Source organism: Branchiostoma lanceolatum, chromosome 12, assembly GCF_035083965.1.
Source record: "Branchiostoma lanceolatum isolate klBraLanc5 chromosome 12, klBraLanc5.hap2, whole genome shotgun sequence".
NCBI classification, from domain to species: domain Eukaryota; kingdom Metazoa; phylum Chordata; class Leptocardii; order Amphioxiformes; family Branchiostomatidae; genus Branchiostoma; species Branchiostoma lanceolatum.
In genome coordinates this window covers 3,436,777-3,458,059 of record NC_089733.1, presented here as the reverse complement: position 1 = coordinate 3,458,059, position 21,283 = coordinate 3,436,777, and the positions used below count along the sequence as shown (strand labels likewise).

At 42.4% G+C, this 21,283-nt stretch overlaps 2 long non-coding RNA genes across 5 annotated transcripts; both read right to left on the bottom strand.

Annotated features, from left to right (window-relative positions):
• Nucleotides 1-155: 155 nt before the first annotated feature.
• LOC136445895 (uncharacterized) lies at nucleotides 156-9,692 on the bottom strand. 4 transcript variants are annotated; one of them, XR_010757447.1, is made up of 3 exons: nucleotides 9,448-9,692; nucleotides 5,394-6,109; nucleotides 156-1,883 (listed from the first exon to the last, which is right to left on the bottom strand). It is a non-coding gene; the product is annotated as an uncharacterized lncRNA (long non-coding RNA). The 4 variants fall into 4 exon arrangements; XR_010757448.1 differs by having other exon boundaries at nucleotides 5,394-5,480; XR_010757449.1 differs by having other exon boundaries at nucleotides 5,394-5,470.
• A 1,208-nt stretch (nucleotides 9,693-10,900) lies between these two features.
• Nucleotides 10,901-13,002, bottom strand: LOC136445896 (uncharacterized). Its single transcript, XR_010757450.1, has 2 exons — nucleotides 12,887-13,002; nucleotides 10,901-12,121 (listed from the first exon to the last, which is right to left on the bottom strand). It is a non-coding gene; the product is annotated as an uncharacterized lncRNA (long non-coding RNA).
• Nucleotides 13,003-21,283: the final 8,281 nt, after the last annotated feature.

Here is a 21,283-nt window from a genome sequence, read left to right as displayed (position 1 = left end):
ATTTATTACTAACTTCGCCAAAAAGCCATTTTCCTAGCGTTTGTACGTATGTTTGTATGTGGTTTAGCAGCATAAATCAAAAAGCTATGCAACGTTGTCGAAAAAAAACCCTAATGTACAATGCACACAAAAGACATTGCAAACAATAGAGTGAATAAATCTTCAAATCTTTATTTGTTTAAACCAACATCGCAGAAGTACATACATCGCAGAAGTACATAATTCATACAGATACATAAGGGTTATTCAGTTTTAATAGCCGTTCTGAAATAAATGTTACTAGTTCTCCTATAATTCACTTTATCTTCACGGTAGCACAATTTCATGGTGTAAGCAAAATGCACATTTTCACTGAACTTTAACTTCACGGTGATGGCATGTGATTTACAGAATGGATGTGTGAAGGAATGATAAATAATCACAATAGTTTTTTTTACCGAGACGATAAGTTCACGGTACAGAGGTGACCACGAAAACAGTCAACACAAAGTTACAGTGAAAGAAACAAGAATACTCTTATTGGAAAAGAAAACTTACAGTATTACACTTTGTACCAGCAAAATACAAAATATTGAGCCGAATACAGAATTTACTACATTGTATATGCTAATTGCTTCATACAGTTTTAGCAACCTATTCCTAAACATGTGCCACTCAGAGGACTAGGCATGAAAAGGGATCAAATCAAACCAACACAGACAAACGGCCTTAAATTCACTATCATTTCTAACCATTCTATGTGTTGATTTCATCCTTAATATATTCTCATCAGTCAGACCAAGGAGGTTAAATGTGTATCTAACCTCCTTGGTCAGACCAATGATATTCTTAAAAGGCTCAATCATTTATAGAACATAACAGAGAGTTTGCTAATTGGCTACCTCGTTGAATCAGTCATGACTGAGGTGCCACATGACTTTGGAACATATGATCTGTTATGATAACATTCCATAGGATTAGCTTAAACGACAATTCAATGCAATTGAATGAAATGTACTGTGTTATACATGCATTGGTACAATTGCACTTACAATACAGACAGGTTACTGTAGTCCTGGAATACATAATCAATTGTTACTTATAAGAGACTATAAGAGACATTACACTGGGTGCCCATAACTGTGGATTAATGATACTACATGCAATATGTATTATCTTTAGCATGACAATTTTCTACCACATCTTCAATCTAGTAAAGAGCTATGCTTTTCATAGAATCTAAATCAGAGTCATTGCCATTGTAAAAAACATATTTATGTCATGCCTGGGCCTGATACGGGTGTTCCGGACCGTGTGATAACTATCCGTATCGCATAGGGTTCAGGAGTGTTATCACTCGGACTTCCATAGAATATTTAGAATGCAATTCGAGCGAGTTGATTGCACCGCCGCCGAAAATTTGAATACTGGATTCGGAAGTTGGAGGACACAAAACTCCCTCAACTTCTGGCACATTCCGCATTGAAATGTGTTTTCTCAGGTGGGTATATATAACATAAATGAAATACAACACAGTGTATTCTGCATTACCCTCGGTCCCAGCCCTACCACGGGTGGAATCCCCCTCCGGCGGTCAAGCTGATACCTCGGGTGTTACGGGATACCCCGTGTTGTATTCTATATATACATGTTCAGTGCACTAGAATTGAAATTGCAGTTTGGATTTCTAGGGTAAACTTGTACTAGCTGTTTGACAGACTTATTGTATTGGTTAACCCTCCATGCATTATAAAAAAGTAGGACTTGGTTGGTGTTGATATATAACTCCTCCATGCAGAAGCAGGTAATCCATTGCTGCATTATCAGCTTCTCTCTCACCCACTGTCATCTCATGTGTAGATATAGGGCATTGATGGTCTGCCTGGGTTGAATATCATCAGCACCTATAACAATGACAACAAAAAAGGTGAAGGATGGGTTGATAAAGACAATTGCCTTTTTCCTACTCCTTATTGTTGCCACAAATCTGTTTAGTATAACGTCTTATGACAACTATAAGGACCTAATAATATACTACAGACAGTAGTCTTGGCAACTTCAGCCTTTGACACATGTCCCTGTGACTGCTCACTCATCAAAATCACATTTCTGCTTTGTAAAGTAGACTGGTAAAGTTGTAAGTTTATCATTGTCAAAATATATGGGGTTGGTATATGTACTACCATGCCAATTTCAGGACAAACTAAAGTTAATTTACATGAAGCTAGGTCCCATTCCATACAAGAGACACGATAATTAAAGATTAATGAATAATGATTATAAAGAAAAATATTGTGACTTTGTTGAATGTTTGAAAATGTGCTCTTTCCTATGTGAAAAATCGCTCTTTCCCACAACTTTTACTTAAAATGGAATAAGATATTAGAGTTGTCGTGTACTGGTATGTGTGATAAATGAATACAGGACAAAATATTTCATCTATACTGCCTATGGCTATAGCACAAAACCAGCTGCCTTTGCATGCTTGTAAAGTTTGAAGTTAATTTACACTGAAGGGCAATTATACACTGAATGAATAAACAGAAACCGGTATGTGTTGATGGGTTTATCATAATAAAAACAAGTCTTTAGAATTTTCAATGCAGATCAATTATGGGACATCCTACTAGTAACCACACCTGAACTTACATTTTTGTGACAATCATAGACTCTATTCCATAATCATACCAGTATTTACCCGGACACAGAGGTTGATTCCTTTCAGGATTCCTGGTACTGGCTGGTAGGAATGGTCAAAATCCAGAATAATCCTGACTTAAGTTCCCTGATCATAATGAATATCTGAATATCTTTCATCACATAGATAGTGATGGGATTCTTGTCCAAGGGTGAACCAGTACTGTGCTTTGTGCCAATTGCATCATGGACTATGTGTGGGAAATTTGTGGGAATGGATCATGTTTGGCTTTCCGACAATACAACTGACTTTGAAAGGAAACTGTATGGATGGGAATAATCCAATAAATACCAGGTTTAACAGGCGACCTCATCAGGCTTAGGACGAGGCAGAACATTTTTTTGTAGCAGGTAACAGTTCCAATGATTATTAAAAAAAAAACTGAGTTTAACACTAAGAAAACATCTAACTGCAAGCCAATGGATACTGCACACCACATTCCTTTCTCGTTATTTTACCACAACCACGATTTTCTCACGAAGTGGAAAACTTGTCCTGTCATTTTCATTTTCTATCAATGTCCCTCTCTTTCTTCAATAGTTAGATATGTTGGGTTCTTGGAAAATGGCCCCAAGGATATTCATGGGGGTTTGGCCCCTAATGGAATTTCCCTGAGGAAAAGATGGGTCAATCTATGGGGTGGCTGGAGGGAAGGCAACTCATGATATTGCTGGGCCCGGGATTGGGGGGTGAGGGTGTGGATTGTGGTGGTGAGCAGACACATCATACTGCCAGTCAGGCCTACAGATTATAGTGGCTTTGTACCCGCACAAAAAATATTACCAACACAAGCATATGCATAAGTATACATTGGACAAGAACGCACAGACACACACAACACATTATAAACCAAATACATGCATGTACTATCACACATACACACAAACACTATATATACAGTCTGTATTCCTGTATACAAGATGTGAGACATCTGTTTAAAATTTGTGGCATACAAAGGCTCATTTATTGCCTGGCCCATCAAACTTCCAGTTTTCTTTATTTTCCATTGTACACCCCCCCCCCATTAAATTCCATTGTGTACTTTGAATTTTGTTTATACAGTAATTGGTGGCTTTTTACTAGTATTGGTGGAGTTCTTACTGCAGCAACCAACCACCATCCTCTACCCCCATCCCTCCAAGCATTCCCCCAAGGCTTGAGCCAGTTTTTCTTCAAGGGAAATTTCATAAGATTAGCCAAACCCTGAAACCCCCATGCATAACCTTGAGGCCTAGAAAAGGGACGCCCACCACACTAGCCCAGCCCTAGGGTAACCACTTTTTTTCCGGAAAGCCATCATGTGTTTGAATAGTCCTATAACAGAATGCAACATGTTTCTAAAATTTCCTCATTACTCAGTAGCTAGTGGCAAGAGTGGTATGCAATGTGGCTTTGCTATGGCTCACATTTTTGGACAAGCAAACCGGGTCACTCCCATTCTTCTCAATAAGTGTGTTGGGCTCTTTTACGTGCAGACACTTATGCCTGAAGCTCCCTCATATACACAGGGCCACTGGCTTTGCATCACCATCTAAAATGACAAATGCAATCCATTACAACATGTCAGAGCTGGAGTTGACCCTCAAACTCAGGCCCCAGGATTCACGGAATTTGATCCAGATGGCATTAGCAGCTAGCCTGGGTGCCATCCTATTTCTACCGGGGCTCCTACACTCGCTACCCTAAAGTCCGAACAGTAGGGCAGGGTGGGTTAAGACAAGATATTGACTGTAAGTTCGAGTTGGTAAGTTCTGGATGAGAAAAAGTGATGTCATGTGACCTGTCAGCAACCTGATATTGGAGTCGGGAGGTGGGTCTTCAAGTAAGAATTATCCAGGATGGTGGGCCATCCTTATACAATTTCCAGGGCTCATCACCCACACACCAAATATCAATACAATCCTTCCAGACCTTCTTAAGTTATGCTGTTCATCAACGGAGTGATGAGCGGAGTTCATTTATGGAATTCCTGGGCTGAGCATTGGGGGGGTGGAATTATGAAGCCGTTCGTCCCTGGATTTCTAGTCACGAACTTTCTTCCGTGCTGGATGTCCAGTGACGAGTCGCCATATTTTTGTTTCCGGATTCGTTACTAGGTGTCCATTATCTAAAACCTCTATACTTTTGCCATTGTTTGGACCGACTGGACATGTACCGTTTTGGATTTAGTTGTCTGAACATACTAACGTTTAGGTAGTACTGTTTTGTTCCTTGCTTAATTGGTTATGGACATTGATTTTGGTAGGTAATATAAAGTACATTATTATTTCAGTGTACGTTTTCTCCCGATAAAGGCACAAGCCACAAGGATATGTTGTCGTCGTTGAAACGTAACAGAATGTGATACTCATACTGTATTTTATTTTTTTCTTCATTCGAACGTTTTCCAAACAATAGCTTTGATTAGAGTTTGAAGTCAGGAAAAAAAAGCATTGAAGAGATGCAGCCCTGAAAATAACGTTAGACGCTCGTTAGAGTCTCAGCACTCTGTTAGCAGTCCTGACAGGAGGGTTCCCAGTAATGAAGCTGCCCAGTACAGGAAGTCCAGTACTGAGAAAGTCTCAGTACTGGAGCTCCTGTTCTGACGACCACTTTCGTACTGGTTGTCCAGTACTGGCAAAGGAGGCAGTTACATTTGTATATTTGGCTTTTGCCACATACATACAAACATACGCTACCAGAAACATAAGAATGACGAAGGTAAATATGCACCTACCTACTGGTTGATAAGGCTGCGCCGGTGGTCAGTGGATCTGGGATGTGTCATCGACACAATCGATGTTGGAAAGACACCTAGCAGAGTCTCAGAAACAAAACACAAATTTGTGAAAGGTTGATACTGTAAATATTTCGAAGCAGTACACTTCTTGATGCTTGTTCTGGTGTAGAAATTGGCAGAATACGGCGGAATACGTTGTTGTTGTTGTTGTCCTTGTTTAACGTCTATTATATCGCTAGACGTGGTCTCTTGGTGCTGTGTTACGCTTGGTTCAGCTTCAGATACTGCCATGTTTTCAGACGGCGGCCATGACACCTAGAATGTTGACCTATGCGGGTGACACGGGAGGGCAGTGACCCCTTTGTACCTTCCTGCTTACCCAGCCAGCATCACATCAGGACGGTACATCCGCCTGATGGCTCTATTCTGCTAGTCTAGCCTACGCAGACTATAGGCTGGATCGGTATGTACTGGGTGATTTTCGCTATGCCAGTCCGGTCTGTACCGTTGATGGTACAAGGATGGGGTGGACTGAAAGGGGTGCCCAGGAGTGGTTGAAGCACCAGCTTTTGGATGTGAAGGTGTCCTGGTTGACGACCGTCTAACTTGCTTTGTCTGCCGTCTCCTGGGCCCACCATCGAGGGTCACCTTCGTAACCTTAACACTCTCTTTCTTACACCGAGAGAACCTTTTTTTCTTCTCTTTCCCCATACCTAAACAGAGTGAGAAAGAAATCATATCAAACAATTCATGATGCATTGGATTTAAGCACAATAACTACTTTCAGCCTGTTGACGCTGCCTGTGCACCTGACAAATTATGCAGGTAATCAATATTTTCAGTATCTTCTGCTGGACCCATCTGAAATGGTGGTGGTCAATAATGGTGGTATTGAATAAAGTTACTGTGTAGACTGGCAGCTCCTGCCAAGACATAAACGACTTGTACCAATGCAGTCACAGACACCCTGTCATACAGATAAGAAATAAAGCTTTACACCCCCACCCTGCAAAAGATGGTTCTTTGAGTGTTTCTTTAGTAGAAAACTGACATGAAAAAAAACACAGCAAACACAGCTGTTCTGGTGTTTTGCTCTCAAATATAGTATATAGTGCTCACTACATGTGCGACCTCGGCTATCTACATATGTACTGTACTACGTTTTGGATACACTAACAGGAGAAGCCCTTAGTCTGACAACTGTTCTTCGTGTATGCTCACACCTTTAAGTTTTAGCATTTTACATTTAACCGTCTACCCATCAAAACTAGGCTTTAGTCTCATTCGAGCCATACAACTGTGACTTCATGGATGTATTCAAAGATAGCACCTCGTGCTATACATAGTTTGAGAGCACACAAAAATGCAGCACATTTTTGCGTTTCGTTCCATAGTGAAATGTTCCAAGGGGGTCCAAGCTTTGACATTGTGCAACTATCAAGTCATTTCCGGATATATTAAAGTATTTCATGCACAGAATAGGACATCTTTTTACTACATATCTGTGTTGCAAACATGCCATATATTTTCTACTTTTCAGCTTGCTATTTACTTAGTATGACTTCATGCGGAACAGCACTAAACTGAAATTTGACAAGTAACAGGGAGGGTTCTAAGTCCCATAAGGTCAATAGTCCGGTAAGGTTTTAAAAATCATTGTTGCGGAGATATGCATGGGTAGCTGCACATGATAAATACACCTAGTTATGGATGTAACCTTCATGTAAATCACCACAAAGTTCGACTATGTGTTGAAGTTGGTAAGCCCCAACGGATAAAGATTTTTACAATTTCACAAGTCTGACGCCTTCCGTGCAGGTTGATGAGCGAACGTATTGCATAAGAACATGCCCTTCGAAACTCTTTAATTGTTCTTGTAGAATACAACATATAAATAGATACCACCACATATAGGAAGGATCATCAGACTTCCTCAAAAGACAAACCTATATCTCGTCTAATGCCTTTAAAGTTGGATAATCGGAGTTAACATGACGCCGCAATGTTCATCCTGTAGCTCCGCCATCTTTACCGATCACATATGAAGGCAGCCAATAGAGGTGCCCAACACAATTAAATTAGTCAACCCGCTGGTAGAGCACCGACCATTCCAGAAAATTGAACCCTGCCGACTGAAAAAGATCCCATGGATATTTAATTTTAAAGTGCCCGGGCGTCTTGAAAAGGTGCATAGGGGTGGCGCCCATCTTCATTTCTGTAGCCCTTGGGCTAGAAAAGACCATCAAGGAAGCCGAAAGGGTAAAGGCATACGATCGCAAGCAACGTAAACAATGTCCCGCCATTTTGTTTGCCGGCGGCAGGTTGATCTCACCATGCTTAAATGATCTGGTTGTCACCTTACTGCTTGGACCCCTTTTTGTGTCAGAACATTCCACTAGAATGCAAACCAAAAAACTGCCATGACTTTTGTGTGCAATGAACACAAATTGCGGAACGCTACTGTTCAAATGAAAACAATGTCTTTGCAGCTTTTATCACAGTTATATGTCTGTTGCAAGATCTAAGCTTGTTTTTGATGGGTTCATGAAAAAATGTACGATGAAAAAAGACTTGGGCATTCACTTATCAGACTATGGTCTCCCCCTTTAACGTTACATGATCACGTGACTACGAATCATGTGATTGGTAAAGCCGGCGTCACAATTCATACGAGCGTCGGCCGACTTTGTAGATCGCCCGAAGCTCGCCGAATTTCAAAATCGCCCGAGCGTCGACCGTATTTTCCAATAAAAATCTCGGGCGACGTCCGTCGAACACTAAAAACTAAAAATCCCCCATGAGACGGTACAATCTCTTGGACATGGACGAAGTCAGTATCGACTAACCTGGTAAAAGGCCAATATTTGGATCAACTTTTATTTCTAAAAATCGGCCAAAGCCCACGTAATCGACAGGACGTCGGCCATACTTGAAGCTGCACATTTGAAGCTTGCCAACACGTCGGCCGAGCTGAATTTCTTATTTGTGACGGGGGCTTTAAGGTGGCCAAAGTGTGCAGTGTGAGTGAAATGATTGCCTGAAATTGGCCAAGTTAAAAAAAGTTCATCGTTGTGCATTTCCTGACCCTGCTGAATATAGTGTTATTGCCAGGAACCACCATACAGACCCTCTTTTCAGACTGTACAAATTTTTCACTGCCGGACTGGACAGTTTTTTCCGCCAACCCCTATTGTCCATAAACCGCAAACCCCTATTGTCCATAAACCCATGCATAACGATGATACTTTTTGTAACATTGCCTGAGATATAACCCCTGTCGGACTTTTGCCCCATCCCCTTAGTACAATATTCAGATATTGTACAGAAATCACATTTCAAATTTTTGATATTCAATGAGGCCGAGGTGCACGGACTAATGCCGTAACGGTTATGGAGCCATCCTTGGTACACTATAACTATCAATAAACGAAGCCACAGCATGTTCTTGACAAAGTAACAGTGTTTATTTTCCAATCGCTTGATTACACATCTTAAATTAAGGGAACAAAGGCCACAGGGCTATTAATAATTTGCGCCACACATAAATACTATTGTCGTATAGGTGTGAACACGCCAGGCTATTCAGGGCTGTCGCCCCACGGGAAACTCCGTTTTGGCCGCGTGCCTACCCACTTTTCATATAATTGTTAGGTGATTCCGACCACGGACACCTTTCGACAATGCACCATAATCTGTAGCCTCCGTTGCAGTCCTTTTCCCCGCGGACACAGGGGGACGGCGGATACGAGATCCCAAGCAGATACGCGGCGCCCCCCCCCCCCCAAAAAAAAAAAATTGAAAAAAAAAAACGCCGCGGGGAAAAGGACTGCAACGGAGGCTACATAATCTGCCTCTCTTCCTCGAAATCCCTGCCCCCCTCCCCACCGCCATGCCGAAATTATACGCTAGTAAATAGTACAGCTTATACGATAAATCCCTATCATTGTGACCTCGTGTCACGCCTGGCCGATCGGCTGATACTTACTTAAACTAACACCCATCATGTCATTTCAAAAGGTCAACATCATTCATAGTTTTGCTACCAACAAACCTGCCGAGAGCAGCTCCACTCCGGACGGGCGGGCGACAAACGGACGGCCTGCCGTGCTCGCATCTGCTTGGCGCCCCACGCCTGTAGCCAATACCAGCCGAGCTGACGGTACAGTGTTACCGACTCGCTCTCGGTGATTGCGCACCGCACGGTATCACGGTACTACCGTGCCCCCATGCCTGTCGATGATTTTCCACCCCCAATCTACCATATGTCTCAGTGATTGTGTATGAATGGGGTGTGGACAAGGGTTATTCGAACTGAAGATGAAGATAGAACAATATCACACAACACAAGGGCTACGACCACAAGGTACCAATGAGGAAATTGACAACCAAGCAATGTCCACCTGTCATGTCACAAGTCAAGACAGGGAAGATCTAGGTGTTTTTTTTTAGACATCTCCCTGGATGATGAACACCCTCTCCCAGAGCCACAACCAGCACCTCTTTCGCCAGCACCAACATATTCCATTGTTTTTGATAACATTCAAACACACCACCGATACCAAAACAACAAGAACAAAACAATTCACTGAACACGCCACACAGCTGTACAAGACCGCATATCATCTCAACACCTGCCTGATGACCAACCTATCAAGCCACTGCCATTGTACGGCATTAAGGATTCACTACCCAAACCAGACACCTGGGCTCACCTTCGAAGAGAGTTTTTCGTTAAGTAAGAAATGGCTTATCAAGTGTTGATGTTGATAGAGAACAAGCCAGAGAGAGCTAAGGAGCTAGTGCGCTACCAATGATTGATAATGGAGGCAGCCACCAAGTTTCCACTCCAAGCTGGGCTGAAATCTGATGAGAAATCTCGCCAATCGACAACAGAAGACCCCTCAAAAAGGTGGGATCAAATTGATCTAGGTGGTATGCTTTACGCTGCCACCCAGTGCACTCTGCTCTATATGTCAGTTCCCTGGACAAAAGATTGCCCTGCAAAAGCAGTTAATTCTAAATCTGTTCCCAGCATGTTCAGGCCAAAAAAAGGCCGGGTAAACCCAGGATTCTGTTTTGCCTTAAATTCCAATTTCGTGGAAACGCCATCCCGTCCTATAGGAGACGCTTTACGGACTACGTCCTGAACCCGTACCCGTACCTAATTCGGGATACAATCACCTTCAACGCGGCTCGAGGCGTCGTGGGCCCCTCCCCTCATTTAAATGGGATCCGTCGGGATGGCCCGTGTGTTGGAAGTGTGACTAAGTAGGACACATAGGAAGTTACTGAACAAAAAAGGTACAGCAAAATTGCCGGTTCGGTCACCCTGCGCCTGCAGTCAACCTAAACTAGATCGTTCCGCCATAATATACCCTGGCAAAAAGAGTTAACAAACAGCAGGTTCCACAGTAGTTTAAAGTTCCGACTCCACTGCAGTACAAAGTAACGGTGAAGCCTGTCAAACAAGAGGAAGACATATCAACTACAGAGCCAGTAGCTAGCATTAGGGGTGAGTCTTTATTAACCAGAACAGTGGGGGAATGTACATTAAGGGAAGTTAACTTTGAAGGGAAGACTGTGCCTTGTCTGATTGACACAGGCTCTCAGGTGACCACAATGAGCTATAGTTGTTTTAAGACACACTTTGGGGGTAAGGGAGAAAGACTGAAAAATACAACCAGCTGGCTCATGTTAATCGCAGCAAACGGGCTGCCAATCAAGTGCACGGGACACTGCGCGTTAGATGTCGATTTTATGGAATAAGTTGCCAAAGCGGGAAGTGATCGGTGTTGATGATGATGGGGAAGGCCCAAATCCTGGTGTTTTAGGTATGAATGTGCTTCATAAATTCGGGGGCAAACCGTTCAAGGTAGATGTAAAGGATAAGAAGCAGGGTTTGGACCAGGCGTGGAGTGAAACAATTCAGTTTATTAAGAATAAGAAGCTTAACTTAAGTCGTTTGTCAGAGCGGACGGTCGAGTAGATCTAGCAAGAGCTTCCGGTAAAAATAAGGTAAAAGTGCCAGCAGGCCAGGATAATTTCAGCAAGTGAATCACTGTCTTGGCTTTTGATTGTGAGTGTGGCAGAGCAAGTGGAAAACTTTATACTAAAGCCAATATTATGCAATAGATAGTGATGAACTTCATCAACTAGTGCTTTACTTTTGCCATGAAGTGTAGGTGTCCTTTTTCCCCATAGCTGTTTTGTCTTTAAGGGAACATACAATTATAGACCTGTTGCAATCAAAACATTGGTTGGCCCTATCAGAATGTTCCTTTTCATGCGAGTCATCCACAGCAGTTGACACCAGGAACAAGAGCAAAAGGGATGATACATTATTTGTGGTTTTGACATCCAGCAAACCCATCTAACTAAGCCGAACAAGCCCCCACTGAACCAAAGGCACAGTCCCCGAAGTCTGGGTTTCCAAGAGGCTGGACAGCTTTAATACTAATGCTATAGACCTGACTAACAACCCTAAGTAAGCAAACTGGATGTCGCACCGTAGCCAATACATCTTTGCTCTGTCACCTATCTGTAATTTTTGTCTGTGTTTGTAACTGTAAGTTTCATTGGACGAGCTTCTGTTGTTCAAGGGGCTGGTTGTGTTGTTTCAGCAGTCTGTTGTAGATACTGAGATGATTTGTCACACTTGGAGATGACCACTTCAGGCATCACTACTGTGTTGTTACAAATTCACAATCCTTTCAAACTGCATAGACCTGTGGGAAAGAAATACACATATAGGCTTTAAAACACATGGGAATGAATAAGCTAATCACAATGACAGGATATTGTTGGGTTGAAAAGGCTACCCAATGTTAATACACTCATGAAGATTCCACTAGGTCATTATTGCTTGTATTCTATGCACGCAGCTCAAAAATCGGACAACTGAGCACATTACAAAGGATGGCACGTACAAGGCTGTAAGTCAGTTACATTTTCAAGAATACGAAGGTAAAAACACCCAGGCACTTTCTTTGGTACTAATGTACTTCGATATACTGTGCTGTGGCCCTTACGCCCACTAACGAGGTTTCCAGTATCATAATTCAGCGCACACAAAGAACCCGTATGGCCAGACCACGCCACCCCGGCCCTTTGTTCTGACTACAGAACTCGGTAACAGAAACTGGCATTTACATGCACAAAAATCACAGAAAAATCGTCTACAGTCTCCAGGTTCCACACACACAAATACAACGATTACATTCCCGCCGGCAGTGGCGAAAATTTCGGTAAAAATTCCGTTTTCCCCGACATCTTCAACGCCAGAAAATGTCTCCCACATACGGCCGCCATGACCCGGCCCAGCCGCCATCACGAAATAAAATATTTTACCACACCAGTAACAAGTTCTAACCTAAATGTACTTACTCATGACTAAAACATCCATACTATACGGTAACTGCGAAGGTTTTTTTAGACAGAAAATAAGGCAAAACACTAAAATCCTTTCTGTTCTAACAAGAACTCATCCTCACCTCACAATGGCCGCCCCGTTCTGAGTAAATTGAACACTGCACAGGACCGACGCATTCCATTTGTATCCATGCGCGTAAACATCTGGAATGCTTCTGAGCTCCAAATGAAAGATTACCTTACAGCTTACACTGCAAAAATTACAAACGCATGTATAAAAGCAATCAAAGCCAATAGCACAATGAAGATAAGCTTTATATTCATTGCACGTTCCCTGTTTGGCCGCACTACTTTATGGCGGCACATGTGTACACTCTGGCCCGAGAAGGTATTCGGTGGCGGCTGGATGATGACGTAGGTAATTCTGGAGGCTTATTTGGGGGTTTTCGAGAGGCCGTTCTTTAAAATTACGCAAAGCCGTAATATCAAACCGTGTATATCAAAGAGGCTTATCCCTGTTGAGCCCGCCCCTGTAACCCCTAAAGTGCTTATCATATATTTTCAGAAGATGATTTACAAGTCATATAATTCACCAGGTTGTATTATTTCAGCCAGTAGGTACCCATGTGAGTATGAGGTTGTTGCAACGCGCTCATAATTGTAATGATTGTTATAACCTTTTTAACTTATAACGTCAAAACACATAGCAATAGACGTTCACTCTAGTGTTATTTTTAAATAAATAAATACAAGTTAGTGACGAAATTCGGGGGAAATACTTAGGTTATCCCTGAGGTGATAATATGTGTGTCAGGTTCCTATCCACAGAACAGACGGACGCCCAAGATCTCGATTCACACTCCTTTTATTCCACTAAAAATAATTAAATCCGGCCACTTATCAGAACTCTCAGATACCATAAGCCAGCCTGCTACCTTCCGTCCAGATACGCCCCTACATCGGCGTCACAACCAGTCTGCTCCGCAGACTGGCCCAGGGCTAGCTGCTTTCGTATCCAACACATAACAAGAAGAATGTGATATAATTCTATAGACATGACAAACATGTACGTTGGACAAACCAAACTGTGTGTTTAGTAACATAGAAAAAGAACCTTTATTTTTCATCATTTATAATTTTTTGCTGCCATGAATTATGCAATAGCTGTTCGGTTTGTGTCTTTTGTCCACGAAGCGTCCATAAACCAATTACTGTTTCAGGTGGTTAATCACGTGTCCAGGTGGGTTTCCCGCAGCTAGTTAGTCTTTATCCCATCTTATCATAACTGCTTGAGAAAATATCTATTTGCACTGCAGTGTGTCTGAGACCTGTCCCCAAACCCACTCACAAGTGATTTATTTAGAATATTGTACTTCTTTAGATGTACAGGAAGCAATACAGGTATACTGTGAGTCTGCTACAGACACATTTAACTATTCAGTAAGGAGATGCTGATAATGAGGACAGGAAAAGATCCTTACAATTCTGTTTGCAGTTGTTCAACCTGTATTGTTTCAGTAAGGAGATATTACCGGTATGCTGTTTCGGTAAACCAGGCTTAATGAATATAAACATAAAAATATCCCTGTTATTCCGTTTACAACTTGTTCATTCTGTATAATTGTTTCATTATGGAGATACTTCTAGTATACTGTTTAGGTTAACCAGGGTTAATGAATATTCCGGTAATCTGAAGTTTTCTTAAAGGACAACATCCCTGTTATTATGCTGGCATTTGTTCAACATGTATTGTTTCAGTAAGGGCATATTACAAGTTTGTCCTGACAATAAATGGTGTTGAACGAACCGTACTGATGTATTTCACTGTTATTAAGTTTATTTGTTTGATCACTTTGACTGAAATCTAAACCTACCGACCCTAATTTATTCAAGACCGTAATAGGAAACACAGCAAAGACGGATCTGTGTCAGAACATTTAAGACTACAAGAACAACAAGCCATACTAGTAGATCTGCTGCGTCAGATGTGTCACTAAAGGTTGACTCAATGTGCAAGGAGAAAGTATATACACCAAGGGAGGGACATTTATAAAGCTTACAGGCTGTTTTCGACAACTCATTTTAGATATCTAGCGACCAAACCGATGACTTGTTCATATAATCAGTCTCGACATGGGCGGTGTTTGTCACCATGCGTACATGAATTGCTTCCATATTAGGTTTCTGATGCTGTGATGTAAGGCTTCATATATCTTTGAGTCTGGGAGTACTCGGTAGTCAACGAGCGCCTTGCCAGGGGCAGGACGTGTTTTTGCTGTGCAGAAACCTGACAAGTGGCATCATGTCGGGAGGGCAGCAGCAGTCCCAGACTGGTGACACAGGTGCTAGTATGTTTTGTGATTTTTTTCTTGAGATATACTTTCTTGTTCGAACCATACAAATCAGCCCAATGGCTGTGAACATGCTTCTCTATCGTAGTGAATACTGAATAAATCAGTCTATTATTACTACTTCTTCTACTACTACTACAGAAAATACAAATGCCATCGGACAAATGCAAGATGGTTCATGGCTGTTACTAGTACATATCGTATTCTAAGTCTAACAGTCTTTCATGCTTTGTGTTTCACTGATTCGTTTGAATTTTGTTGCTGTTGTCGTTGTGACACTCGGTTTACCTGTTCACTTGGATGTCTACAGATGACAGCACTACTGTTACATTTTTGCTATTTTCCTTCAGGCGCCACACCCATGCAGCAGCCTCAGACTGCTTTCCAGGCACGTGCCGACGCCGTTGCACGTATACCCAACCCTATGTACGCCTCTGGAGCAGGTAAAACGTTTTCAAGTCCGCTTACCTTAGTCCTTTGCTTATATTTTTAGTTCTCGCTTTGATTTAAAGTCGACTGTTGTACTTACAAACCTGCGTAATGTGTACCGTTGGTGCCATCTTTAACTTCAACTCGCCGTCAGCAAGACCTACAGTATACACTGGTCTCTGATAGTTTTGAAAGACACCGGGAATTGAACTTTTTATCTCATTCCAAGGCACAGTTGGTACAAGCTGTGTATCATTTTAAACATCGTGCTTTCTTTTCAGCATGTCTGCAGATGACTGTATTGCTGTATGGTTGCAGTTTTTTGTCATTTTCTTCCAGGCGACACACCCATGCAGCGGCCTCAGACAGCTTTCCAGGCACGTGCCGACGCCGCTGCGCGTATACCCAACCCTATGTACGCGTCCGGACCAGGTAAAAAGTCCTGTTCTTATCTTCCTTTGTGGTTCTCTCTTGGGTTCTCACTTTTTAAGTTGACTGTTGTTCTTACAAACCTGTTTAAATGCATGCCGTCGCCGCTATCAACAAGGTCTACATTATACACTGGTGTCCGTTAGGTTTCAATGGCACAGAGAATTGATGTGTGCCTGTTATTCCAAGGCACAGTCGTTGCAAGTTGTGTATTATTTTCAAAGGTTTCTTTCTATGTTCTACACACGTCAACGGACAAAACGTACGGTTTGTTGTCGTTCTTGCTTTGTGATGATGATGATATTGCAATATAGTAGTCATTTTTGATATTCATAATATCTGTAGGTCGACACTAAAAGTTAAACGGCTTGACCATTCTAAGTTGGTTTGTAGAAAAATGCGTTTGTCATTTTACCAGACGTCACACCCATGCAGCAGCCTCAGACTGCTTTCCAGGCACGTGCCGACGCCGCTGCGAATGTACCCAACCCTATGTACGCCTCTAGAGCAGGTAAAACGTTTTCAAGTCCGCTTAAACAGCGTCCTGGTCTTATCTTGATTTGTGGTTCTCGCTTGGGTTCTCACTTTTTAAGTTGACTGTTGTTCTTACAAAACTGTCAGGGCCATCTTAAATCTCAACACGCCATCAACAAGGTCTACACTATACATTGGTCTTCGAAGTTTGGAATTGACACCGGGAATCGATATATTCCTTTACCTTTGAGGGGCATTGTTAGAAATTGTTTATCATTTGTTTTTGAAATTGTCTCTTTCTATATTCTACGAATGTCAACGGAAAAAGATTTATTTATGTAAACAAAACCTTTAGGCGATGTTGATATGTTGTAAAATGCATCAATACTGAGGCGCTTTATACTTTGTATTGTTGTATTGTATAAATCATGTGGTAAGTCTTTTTTACAATTTTTTCTTCAGGTACCATGGACGTTACGTACGTCTCGAGGGCAGGTTCGACGTTTTCAAATTCGTTTTTGATGTCATTGTAATCTATCTTTGCATACCGTCAATGCAATTTTAAACCTCGACACGCCATGAACAAGATGTGCAGTGGTTTATTGTTGGTTTATTGGTAAAAAGACTTCCATCAGTGAAGTACACAAGTGATTTATCTATCTAAGGCACCTGTTGTGACGTGCTGTGCATTGTTTCCTTGATGTTCAATTTTGTACTAATGATAAAGGACATTGAGTACATTTTACCCCTAAAGAAAACGTTATGGTAATGTTAATATATGGAAAAATCTAGCAATATCTAAATATCATATGCTTCAAAAGCAGCCGCCCAAAATAAGACGAAATGCGCCAGCCGATGCAGGAAGCTGTGGCAAATCTCAAGCCCTTTGGTCATAGTGGTCATCGCTGTTCTATCCTCCTATTTTGCAGGTCAGGTTCATTTTGTAATTCTGTCACATGATGAACTTGACTTCTTACGTAATTCGTGAAGCATTCTGTTGAAGAGACAGTATCATACAGAAATTAGCAACCGTGTTTTTTTGTTGTTGATACAGTCAGATTCACTATTTTCGAGGAGGTGCAAGCACGTTTCCTGGAGCTGGAGCGTACGTACCATTTACTTTAATAATATAAACTACATACCAGGAGATCTCGCATTCTGTGGACTAGTGCAAAATCATGTTCTGGGTTACGGTTTATTACCTTTGTCATGAACCTTAATTTTTGTAGCGTTTGTAACGGTGTTTGTCTTAATATCATAGTTGCAGATTTGAGATAAGGAAGAAGAAGTGTATGTTTGTGTCCCCTAGCAGTTGCTCTTCGACGTCTTCGAAGTCTTGGTTTTCAGGTCATATATGAAATGACACTTTGGAAGTTAAGCCACAGATGGTATGTCTAAATCTCCTGGGAAGGTTGATTCTATCATTTTAGAAGACAAAGGTCGGGCTTTCGGGCTTCCTGGGCCTCCCGGACCTGCGGGAGAGAAGGGAGCCATGGGGCCAGCTGGTCCTGTGTCTGCTGGGCCTCCTGGGCCTCCGGGAGAAAAGGGAGCCATGGGGCCAGCTGGTCCTGTGTCTGCTGGGCCTCCTAGGCCTCCGGGAGAAAAGGGAGCCATGGGGCCAGCTGGCCCTACGTCTGCCGGGCCACCTGGGCCTCCGGGAGAAAAGGGAGCCAGGGGGCAGGCTGGCCCTGTGGGAAAGGACGGGCCGCCCGGACCAGTTGGGCCCCGAGGGCTGATGGGACCCGTCGGGCCGCCCGGTCCAACAGTGATGTCCAAGTGTCCAAGCCCTCCCGGATCGGCTGAACACGCAGGTCTGATTTTTTTGCAGCTTTGTCCCTTTATGTGTGGTTTAAGTCATGATCAGTAAGTCTTCGAAGATAAACACCGATGATGCAAAGTGATATCAACTCAGGAAATCAGTGAGTCCGCAAGGAGGGAGATCTAACTTCCAATGGATGACAGTAAACAACAAATAGTCCGTGCGGACATCGGGGTCCTTCCAATGATTTTTCTGTTAATGCAAATCTTTCCTATAGCACGTTGTCCCGATGGTTACACCATGTTCCGCGGAATCTGCTACAAGTTCTTTACCACAGCGAAGACCTTCAGCCGAGCGGCTGCGACCTGTGGTGAGGACGGCGGCACCCTCGCCATGCCCCGAGACGCTGAGACCAACGCCTTCCTGGTCTCCTTATCCACGCGTGGCGATGGGTCCAGTCAACTGGGGCTCTGGATCGGCCTGCGCCGTCAGCACAAAGGAGGGAGCTTTGAGTGGGTGGACGGTTCCGCACTTGGTGACTACAGCCCGTGGCGTCCGGGAGCATCGAGGAGCGATGATCATTGCGTTCATTTCTCCACACACATGAAAGGCAAATGGTTCAACTTACGATGTGCCTTTAAGGTTTTCTTCGTCTGTCAAGTCACTCCAGGTACGTCATGGAGAAACTGTTTTGTTTTTATATTGATTGATACATTTGACCACGCTCACGAAGTCGCCAGTTGTAATGATTTGAAACGCATTATTCGTATTACTCATAATGTTTATTTTTCGGCAGAAGGATAAGCGACAGACCGGGATGTCACCTCCACTGTTCATCGCTGTTCTTTGGCATCCGCTAAAAACAACTCACAGCTACATCAGGGCACCTGCAGTACCACCGTCAGCGGGCGCCAGAAAGCTGGTTTCTCATGTTATCATGAGCTTTCAGGGCCAGAATCTAATATAGAAGAACATTGATTTAAGGGAACTTATACCGCCTTGTTGAATCAATTAAGTAACAGAAAGTACGACTGTAACATTTCAGCAAACCCTTAGTAATCGCTTAGAGGGAAGGGCATTAAGAAAGTATCACTGATCACTGTAGAGCTGCCTTTATCTTGTCTTTGAGTGGCAAAAGCCTGTTTTTCTCGAAAAACGTCTGGTAGGTTGGTGACCTCAGTCCAACTCAAACATTTGGCAGCGTGTATCATGTAATCACTGCACGGATATATCGGGTTAAGCTTTTAAGTTTTGAACATTCCTGTCGTGCAGCTTGGTCTTAAAATCCGTAATTCAGGATAGCCAGGTTCTTGTCTTCTACTGTGTGGTTTGGATGCCGAGTTAGGTTATATCTGTTACGTGGTGTTCCCCACATGGCGTAGAAAGTATGAAATGTATAACCGTGAAATGATTTGTGAAACTGCAAAATAATCAGGACCGAAGCAGATGTCACTAAAGCTGCGACTTCCTATGCTGTCCTGAGTTTAGCAAAATTTATGACGTATTGAATAATTATGATCATCACGTATTCAATAGTGATCACCAACATCATCAGGCGCTGAACATTGTGACGTAGATGTGCTTCATACAACTGTTTTAGAACCTATCCAATCAACACACGAGGTTTAATGATTGTTTGATTGGTAGAAATGAGCTTAAATGACAAACTTTCATTGAGCTTTAAGTCTGCATAACATTTAGAACATGTTCTAAAAAATCATGTAGAATTGAAATTCAATGAGAGATGCCACACATACACATACAAACAATCACAGAGAGAGAGGCTTTCAGAAGATGTCTGTAACGTATCTATAATAAGTCAAGTTATCTACAAAGTAAAGTTGATGAAATGAATAAATGTGTTCAGAAGGGCGCAAAAGCTGTTAAACTTTTTTTGCGCCTTAATTTTTCTTATCCTGCACATGTATGTGTATTGCACTCATTCAAACGCATACAAGGCCTTCGTATTGCAAGTGTAGACGTGTTCGTTTGAATAGAAGTGTTCGTATTTCTGTCAGGTTCTATAGACATTCACTACCAGCTACAGCTATCTGGTCCGCTTATGTTAAACATGTGACCATCTTACACACGGAGAGGTCAGAGGTCACGCTCTAAGGTGGTTTACACACGCGTTTTTGAGTCGACTCCGAAAACCAGCCAGTGTCTGCATTATCAAAACTGATCCGACACAAATGCAAGGTAATAGCTTGTGTAAAAAAGGACATGTACATATGTTGCATCTTGACATGCATACATTTATTCTGACAACATCAATTTTCAATGGGGAGTCCAATAACGTCGCCCCGGGCCCCGCCCTCTGTTTGAGTGCGCCATCTACAGGTCCAAGTCTGAACTGCATGAGTAGTAGAAGAGCTATCTGACGACAGAGATGCTGGGATCAATCACATTAGAGAAAAAATGCTGACACGAGTATTTTCTTATGGTTGAAAATCAAAGCCCGTCCTAGACGTGCCCAACATATTCGCAGTAGTTCCCTACGCAGGCTGTTTTTGAAAACTTGTTCTCAATATTTAGAGACAAAATCAATTATATTTTCACATATAAATTTGTCTTGATGCGGGCGGTGTCTGTTACCCCGCGTACATGTACATGAATTGCTTCCATCTTTTGGTTTCTGATGTTGTGATGTAAGGCTTCATATTCCTTTGAGTCTGGGGCTACTCGGTAGACAACAAGCACCGTGACAGGGGCAGGACGTGTTTTTGCTGTGCAGAAACCTGACAAGTGGCATCATGTCGGGAGGGCAGCAGCAGTCCCAGACTGGCGACACTGGTATGTTTTGTGATTTTCTTAATTAGGATATTCTTTTTTATCTTGTTCGAACCATACAGTCCAGCCCAATGGCTACAGACATGCTTCTTTATGTAGACAGATTTGAAATGATGTTTCATTTACAAGATGGTTCATGGCTGTTACTAGTATATATCTAGACCATTTTCTTACGGATCTCTGTGCTCTGTGTTTCATTGATTCGTTAAATTTTATTGTCGTTGTCGTTGTGACACTCGGATTACCTGATACATCGGATTTCCATAGATGGCTGCATAGTTACATTT